Source organism: Zalophus californianus, chromosome 7 (assembly GCF_009762305.2).
Source record: "Zalophus californianus isolate mZalCal1 chromosome 7, mZalCal1.pri.v2, whole genome shotgun sequence".
NCBI classification, from domain to species: Eukaryota; Metazoa; Chordata; class Mammalia; order Carnivora; family Otariidae; genus Zalophus; species Zalophus californianus.
The window spans coordinates 21,867,162-21,876,293 of NC_045601.1; the positions used below are offsets into that span (position 1 = coordinate 21,867,162).

At 38.1% G+C, this 9,132-nt stretch overlaps 1 pseudogene; it reads left to right on the plus strand.

The window, feature by feature from the left end:
* The first annotated feature begins 200 nt into the window (after window positions 1-200).
* On the plus strand, window positions 201-637 carry LOC113927347 (annotated as a pseudogene).
* The last annotated feature ends 8,495 nt before the right edge of the window (window positions 638-9,132 follow it).

Sequence of the window (9,132 nt, forward strand, 5' to 3'; positions counted from 1 at the left end):
TTAGAGGGCAGCAGCCCCTGCTTTGAATTTCTGACAATTACTGCTCAGTTTCCTGAAAGCACAGTCCCAAGATTTTCATCCTCTTACATCTTCTTTCATACTCCTCCAGAGATGTCCAGTTCCTTAAGTAGTAATTCCTTCAGGCTGCTATTTAAAACATTCAGCACTTCTTTCCTTTTGCTGAAGCACCAGCAGCCAAAATGAAGTTCAATCCCTTTGTGACTTTTGACCAGAGCAAGAACCATAGAAGGCATTTCAATGCACCTTCCCACATTCACAGGAAGATTATGTCTTCCCCTATTTCCAGAGAGCTGAGACAGAAGTACAATGTTTGATCCATGCCCATCCAAGAGGATGATGATGTACAGGTTGTGCAAGAACACTATAAAGATCAGCAAATTGGCAAAGTCGTCCAGGTTTACAGGAAGAAATCTGTCATCTACATTGAGCGAGTACAGCGAGAGAAGGCAAATGGCACAACTGTCCGTGTGGCCATTCACCTTAGCAAGGTGGTTATCACTAGACTACCAGAGGACAACAGCCATGAAAAGATCCTTGAATATAAAGCCAAATCTCACCAAGTAAGAAAGGAAAAGGGCAAATATAAGAAGAAACAATTGAGAAGATGCAGGAATAAAGTAATCTTATATATGACTTTAAATAAGAACTGTTAGGATGAGGGGCACCTGGGTGGCTCAGTCGGTTAAGCATCTGCCTTCAGCTCAGATCATGATCCCAGGGTCCTGAAATCGAGCCCCATATTGGGCTCCCTGCTCAGCGGGGAGTCTGCTTCTCCCTCACCCTGTCCCTGCCCTCCACTTGTGCTCTCACTTGCTAACTCTCTCTCTCAAATAAATAAATAAAATCTTTTAAAAAAAATATTAAGGTAAAAAAAAGTTCAGCAAACTAACCTCAAGTTAACCGGATCAGACCTCTCCTTGCATTGCCTTCATTCATGTAGCCCAAGCCTCTGCCAATTGGTGCAACTTGCTGTTCTCTGAATGTATCTCTAGGCTTTCCAATGTCTCCAAATTTATATAATTTTTCCACCTGAAATTCCCTTTTCTTTATCTCTGCCTACTGAAATTCTACCATTGTTCAAGGCTTCTTGATGGAACCTTTTCTTCCAACCCTACCTATTCTAAAATAGTCTCTTCTTTTTGCAACTACTCAGAACACATTTGTATACTCATTCTTTCATTCCTCCTTCCTTCATTCAATCTATCAATTACAATAAACTTTTTTGAGCAATCATAGTACTGTGCGCTCTACTGGTACAGATGGCTCCTGCTCTGGAAGGAGATTTCAGGTGAACAGGAATGCATCTAAGGGACCTGATGAAGGCCTAGGCTGGAGGGCAATACAATGCAGAGATTAAGACCATCTGGGCTCAGAGCCTGGCTCTATCCATAGTGGCTGGGTGATCTGGGCCAATTTACTTCACCTCCCTCTGCTTGCTTTGTTATCTGAAAGTCAAGATAAATAGGGCACCTATGTCACAGGGTCTACATGAGGATTAGTGAGTTTACTCTATAAAGATCTGAGGGTTCTTGACACATAAGTAAGAATTCAATAAATGCTATTAATATTATCATTATGAATGGAAGAAAAGTGGCAGGTAAGAGTAGACTTCCCTGAAAATACATGTCTGAGAAAACCCTCCACACTACCCTGTGTTCTCCAATGCTTGTTGAAGAAGATTAAATAAACAAACACAAGCTTTTGGCAGCGTTTCTTTTTTGAGCTGATTTTGAACTGGCTATTTGTGTTTCTGATGCATTTGATGACTTCTCTTTTTATAGTCAACTTATTGTCTCTTGACCTAAAGAGTGGCTTTCAAAGGTCACTACTACCACTTGAGTTGGTTTTGTTTGTGTATTCATTTTTAACTACTGTAGACCTGATAAGTTTGCAAAGAAATTTTAAAATTTTTAAAAGGCTTTTTTCTATAAGGCTGTACTAACACTTTCTCCTCACAAGGTAGGGCCTTCATAAGAGTGAAGTCAAAAACTGATTTTTAGGATGACAGGTCACAGAAAGTATAGGTTACAGAGTCAGCAAGCAGATAAATGGCCTTTTAAAAATATTATAAAGTATTTTATTAAAGTTGGAGTGTTTGGAAGCAAGTTACTTGCTTTTAATTTGTGGGGTGTTAGCTTTCCTGGCTGGATAGAGTGAGCAAGTTACTTAAACTTCCTGGGTTTCAGTTTCATCATCTGCATTATGGGGATAATACCTCTATTCAGGGGTAAATAAGATGGTGTACCTGGAAGTGCTTGAAATTAGAGAGGAGGAAAGAAAGGAGGGCGGGAGGGAGGGTGAGCCCTGAATGAACTTCAAAGAAATAGCCAGAGATTTATGCTTGACTTTTTAAACTTATACTTAAAGTGAGAGTGCACTAGAGGAGTATTTTGTTATGGCATTGACTTTATGAGTTTAAATCCACCAACTTTTTGAACTAAGTTCATTGAGTGCTTTGACTTTGTTGAGCTGCTCGCTTTCTTACGTTATTACTTGGATGACATACCAACCCATTATTTGTGTTCACCTTTCAAATAGTTGAATTGCACTTCAGTGCCTGACCATGAGTTATTGTGACTCAGAACACTTAAAGAAGTTTGACTACATGCAGAAAATTTATGAGTCACAGAGTGAGAACATGGCAGATTGCCATAAATCACTTTTATTGAGAGTTGAGTCACTCTTTGCTATGAAAATAATTTATAGGGCACTGTTCCATTTGAGGAAAAATGAAAATTAATGGCATTCGTAAAGATGATGATGAATATGTTTCAACACCAGTGGGAAAGAACAAGTTTCACAAAAAATGTAAACCCTACACCATATTATTTATCATCATAACTATTCCAGGCTCTTTGGTAAATGTTAGGAAGTTTGGCTGAATTAGATATCATTCACTGAGCTACCTCTTCTCTGTGTGCGTCCCAGACCCATTTTGAGCCATTCTATATGCTGCTCTGAGTCCTAGGAGGCTTTAGCAGGAGACCCAAAAGATGAGATGGAGTTAGGGTATTTTTTGGGGGGGTGTTTTTAAATTTTTATTTATTTATTTTAGAGAGGGACAGAGAGGGAGCACATGTGAGCAGGAGGAGGGGCAGAGGAAGAGGGAGAGAGAGAATCTCAAGCAGATTTCGAGCTGAGCGCATAGCCAGACATGGGGCTCCATCTCACAAACCTGAGATCAAGAGTCAGAGACTTAAATGGACTGAGACATCCAGGCACCCCTATTTCTTTTGTTCTTCTCTAGGTGATGCTGAGGTTCTGGCTGTCCCTGCTCCTGACCACCACAGCTCCAGTGGAGTTCAGCCTACTGGAGCTATGGGGAAGGAAAGTCTTCCTGCCAGTGCTGTTCTAGAGACCTCAGTTTTCCTTCTTGGTTCTCTTCATTTAGATAAATTTGGCAGAATCTCATCAAAATCTCACCTAAAAAAAACTTGTTTTTTGTTGGAGCCAAGCCAGATATATTCTCCATTAAGCAAAGTTTATGAACTTTCTGGGGTATGGATCCCACAACAAACTAGATCTCAATCTACCAAACAAACGCACTCTTTTTTCCAAATGTTTTTCAGGTATCTTTATGTTCACTTTATTAAAATTGTTCTAGAATAAACCAAAACATCACATGTGGTAGCGAGGCTAAATTATACTTCCCAGAATTCCCCTGCCTATATGTTTCTGTGTAGGGAGGGCCATAGGATAGAGTCTGAGATTTGGGGGAAATTTTTTTAGCTCATGCATATGGTTGTTTATCTGCTGGATGACCTCATTGGTGCAAGGCTGCAGCCAGGCTTCTGACTATTCCGTCTCCCCCAGGATCCTCCTTTACCTTGTCTGACTCCTAGGCCAGATGTGTGTGTGTGTGTGTTTGTGTGTGTGTGTGTGTGTGTGTGTGTGTGTGTGTGTGATTAGTTCCATCCTGAGGGGCCTCAGGTTCTGCAGGACACTCATACCATCAAGATTTGGGGCAATGAGAACTGATAAGGATTTCAGTCTGTCTTTGTAAGCTCCAGCTTGTTCTTGCTCTTCCCCAATTTACATGCATCTTGCTTTCCTGTCCACCTGTGCTCTGGTCTTTAAGCTCAGATATGAGCCTTACAGAGTTTGCTTATCCAGCTGTGTAACGACACTTCCGTGTGTGTGTGGGGGGGGGGGTGTGTGTGTGTGTGAGAGAGAGAGAGAGAGAGAGAATGGATAGACAGATAAATAGATATATGAAATTAAAATATTAATCATTCCTTTTGTACCTTCTCTTCCAGCATTATGAAGACTGTATTTAACGTGTCTTTTTTTCTTAGCTCCTTTTATTTTTGTTTTTTTTTAAGATTTCATTTATTTATTTGACAGAGAGAGAGATAGTGAGAGCAGGAACACAAGCAGGGGGAGTGGGAGAGGGAGAAGCAGGCTCCCCGCTGAGCAGGGAGCCCGATGCGGGGCTCAATCCCAGGACCCTGGGATCATGACCTGAGCCGAAGGCAGACGCAAAACAACTGAGCCACCCAGGTGCCCCTCTTAGCTCCTTTTAAGATCTTTCTCTGCATCACTAACTTCAAACAGGTTGATGTGCCCTCTTTGTTTTTGTTTTTGTTTTTTTAATTCTTTGGGACAGGGCTAGGCAAGGAGTTTGTAGACAAGAACCAAAAGCATGATCCGTAAAAGAAGAAATTAATAATCTACCAAAATTAAAAACTTCTGTGTTGTGAAAGACCTTGTAAAGAGAATGCAGGATTTGCAAGCCACAGATCTGACAAAGGCTTTATATCTACAATATATAAAGCACTCTCAAAACTCAATGGTAAACAATCTAGTTATAAAACAGGCAAAGACATAAACAAAATATTTCATCAAAATGAAGAATTAAGGGGCTCCTGGATGGCTCAGTGGGTTAAGAGTCTGACTTTTGATTTCCACTCTAGTTGTGATCTCAGGTGGCAGGATGGAGCCCCCGTGTTGGGCTCTGCAGTCAGTGGTGAGCCTGCTTGGGATTCTCCTACTCCTTCTCCCTCTGCCCTTCTCCCACTTGCATGCTTGTATGCTTTCTCTCTCTCAAAGGAAAAAAAAAAAAGAATTAGGGTTTAACATAGGGATTTGGGAGGACACAAGCATTTAGTCTATAGCACTATAATCTAACCGTCAGAAAGGAGAAAAGATAAAGAGGAAACCTCTTCCTTTGATATAATTCCACAGAAATTGCATGGTTTCCTCCTCATCCATTGGCCAGACCTTAGACACATGGACCCATCTAACTGCAAGAGAGGCAAGGATTAATCTTTATTCAAAGGAAGATGGGGAAAAAGATTATTGGAAGACAAAAAACTGTCCTTGTCATGAGTACCTAACATTACAAGGCTCTTCCAAATGTGACCTCCTCTTCCACCTTTATTATATTCACCTAACTAGTCTACTGCCTGCACTTGCAAAGTCTCCTAGGTCGCTGTCCTTAGTCATGAATTCAAAGCACAGGTTTAATTACATTACTCTCTTGTCCCATAATCTTCATTGGGTCCCTACTATTTGTAGATTAAGTCTAAACCCTTTTACTTAATATGATATTAATATCCTCCATAATACCATTTCAATTTGATCTCCCTCTTCTTTCCTACCCTTCTTTATCCCCTCAACTGGCCATTCCCTGAATATACCATGAGCTTTCACTTCTCCATAACTTTGATCATGACAGACCCTCCACCAGAATGAGCTCCCTAAAAGCCCATCACCAGCCTTTGAAACACTGCACAGAATTCCAACTCTATCTCAAATGATATTACTTTTATAAGCTCATTTTTCATCACTTCTGTGAAAAATAACTTACCCATTCTCAGAACGGCCACTGTATTTATGCTGCCTTCCATTATAATAAGTTATAAATTTACATATTCATAACCATGATTATATTGTGAATTACATAGTATTCACTACATATTACTCATCTTTGCAGTCCTGGGAGCACCTAGTCTCTGAATTTTTACCTAACAGCTGCACAATACATATTTATTAAATGGAATTAGTATGTAACCACTAAATTTATAGAAGGAAAGAGAAAAATCTCAAGTCAGCTCTCTTTGGATAAAATACTCATTTAAACTACATTAAATGCTTTATCAACAATCTAGTATTATTTACTACATAATTCTAAGTCTATATGTACTTTATGTGGAATTGTTTTGAGTGATTTGTGTTAATATACAAAGCTTAATATGGATTTGCATCAGAAAGAACAACTTGTAAGAGCTATTTTCAGCTCTAACAAGGAAGTGATGGTTTTTCAATTTTTAGCAGAAGTGTTGTAACTTATCTCAGTCAAACACTTGCTAGGTCATTCAGTTTGTCACTTGTGTTACTTTACTTTCTATTTTAACTCTCAGGCCTATTCAGAAATAATAAAAAAATAAAATTATAGTTTGATTGCTGCTAATTGTCTTGTGACAGCAGGTGGAAGTGAAAATAATTTCAACATTGAATTGCCTGTTAAATATGACCATAGACCTATTTAATATTAATCTTTTGTCCATGTTGGCCAATTTCTCAATTAGTTCTCTGTGTATTAGATTCAGACAGGAAAATATAGCTATAGAATTTGAAATAAACAATAAACTCCCAATTAAAATTAATAAATTATATGAAAATGAACCCCATATTGGCCTTATAAGGACACCTCTTCCTGAAAAATAGGATTTCATATTAACCTTTTTGTAATTTTATATTATTTGTCCCTCTGTCTATCCCTCTTCTGTACCCTCTCTGACCTCTTTTTGTGTCCATAGTTCTTGTTTCTGATCTGATTAAAACTATTTCATGCACTTCGTATTAATCCTACTTGTATGGGAGGAGTTGGGACACCAATCAGAGCTCAGGATGACATATCACTCCAGCTGAATCCTGAGCTAGAAGAAGGCTTAGGAAAGTGTATGGACAGAATGAAAATAAACTATAAGGTTAATATTTTTACTTCTAACCTTTATCCAATTTTGAGGGTTTTTTTAATACATGGAAAGTCAGTTAACTTTCTAGGGCAAGGAAAACAAAAGAAAAGACAAATCATTCAGGCAGTGACTCATGGAATCATTAAGGTACAAAACAAAGCATAACAACAAGAAAAACAAAACAGTATCTTTTCGCAAAAGCTAGTTTTGAATACTATATTTTCTAGGTTATTGATTCCTCCACCCACTTTGAAAAAATAGTTGCCATTTTGGAATTTAATAAAAAAGTAACAGATTTTCACAGATACTGTCATTGAATGCAAGGGTGTGTCCGGAAGCAAAGGTTCCTCAAACTGACATATATATACATATATATATGTATATAAAATATATATATATTCCTCAAACTGACAATATACTCAAAACGTGTATTCAGGGTTGCCTCCTTGGTGACAGAAAGGCAGCAGGGTCAAGGCACTGAATTGGGGAGGGATGAGTGGAAAATGGATTGAGAATCTGCTAGGTGTTTGTACTTGGCTGAGTGTTCTAGTAATGCCAGAGCTGTAACCAAGCTTCCCTAGGCTCTATCAGCCTGATAGAGTAGGCGATTCTAGAGAATGCTTGAGAGTTCCCAGAGGGTTCACACATATACTCATGAATGTCTGCACACGTTACTTGCTGCCACCATCCTGCAGAATCACAGTGCTATCTACTGACAGGTCTTCCCAGCATAGCTGTCTCTACCACAGTGGAGACAGTGAAGCCCTCGAGATGACAAAGCTGTTGATGTTCTGCTGTGAAGTGGGAAGGAATTGTCTCACTCCCCACCCTCATTCATGGGCAAGACTTGTTTAGATGAGTTTCTGAGCTATGTTCCTCATTTCCAACATGTTAGAGTTTTTAGTAAAATACTCTTTTTGTGGAGAGATGACTCAGATAATCAAAATCAGAAATGAAAGAGGAGACATAACAACCAATACCAGAGAAATACAAAGGATTATAAGAGAATATTATGAAAAATTATATACCAACAAATTGGACAACCTGGAAGAAATGGATAAATTCCTAGAAACATATAACCTCCCAAAATGGAATCCGGAAGAAATAGAAAATTTGAGCAGGGCAATTACCAACAATGAAATTGAATTCAGTAATCAAAAACCTCCCAAAGAACAAAAGTCCAAGACCAGATGGCCTCACAGATGAATTCCACCATACACTTAAAGAAGAACTAATACCTATTCTTTTCAAACTATGCAAAAATAGAAGAGGAAGGAAATCTTCCAAATTCATTGTATGAGGCCAGCATTATCCTGATATCAAAACCAGATAAAAACATTACAAAAAGAGAGAGAGAGAGAGAGAGAGAACTACAGGCCAATATCTCTGATGAACATAGATGCTAATATCCTCAACAAAATATTAGCAAAACAAACAATACATTAAAAAAAGTCATTCACTACAATCAAGTGGGATTATTCTTGGGAGGCAAGGTTGGTTTAATATTCACAAATCAATCAACATAATACACTGACAAGAGAAAAGATAAAACTATATGATCATTTCAATAAATGCAGAAAAAGATTTGACAAAGTACAACATCTATTCATGATAAAAAACCCTCAACAATGTAGGTTTAGAGGGAATGTATATAAACATAACTAAGCCCTTTTATTAAAAACCAACAGTAGACATCATATTCAATAAGGAAAAATTGTGAGCTTTCCCTCTAAGATCAGGAACAAGCAAGTATGTCCACTCTCACTTTTATTCGACATAGTATTGGAAGTCTTAGCCACAGCAATCAGGAAAAAAAAAAAAAAAGCATCCAGATTGGTAAGCAAGAAGTAAAACTCTCACTTTTTGCAGATGACATGACACTATATATAGAAAATTCTAAAGACTTCACAAAGAAACTACTAGAACTGATAAATGAATTTAGTAAAGTCATAGGATACAAAATCAACATACAGCAGTTTTCTGGATTTCTATACACTAATAATGATGTAGCAGAAAGAGAAATTAAGAAAACAATCCCATTTACAATTGCAACAAAAATAATAAAATACCTAGGAATAAATTTAACCAAAGAGGTAAAAAGACCTGTACTCTGAAAACTATAAAACACTGATGAAAGAAATTGAAGATAATGCAAACAAACGGAAAGATAGTCTGTGCTCATGGATTGGGA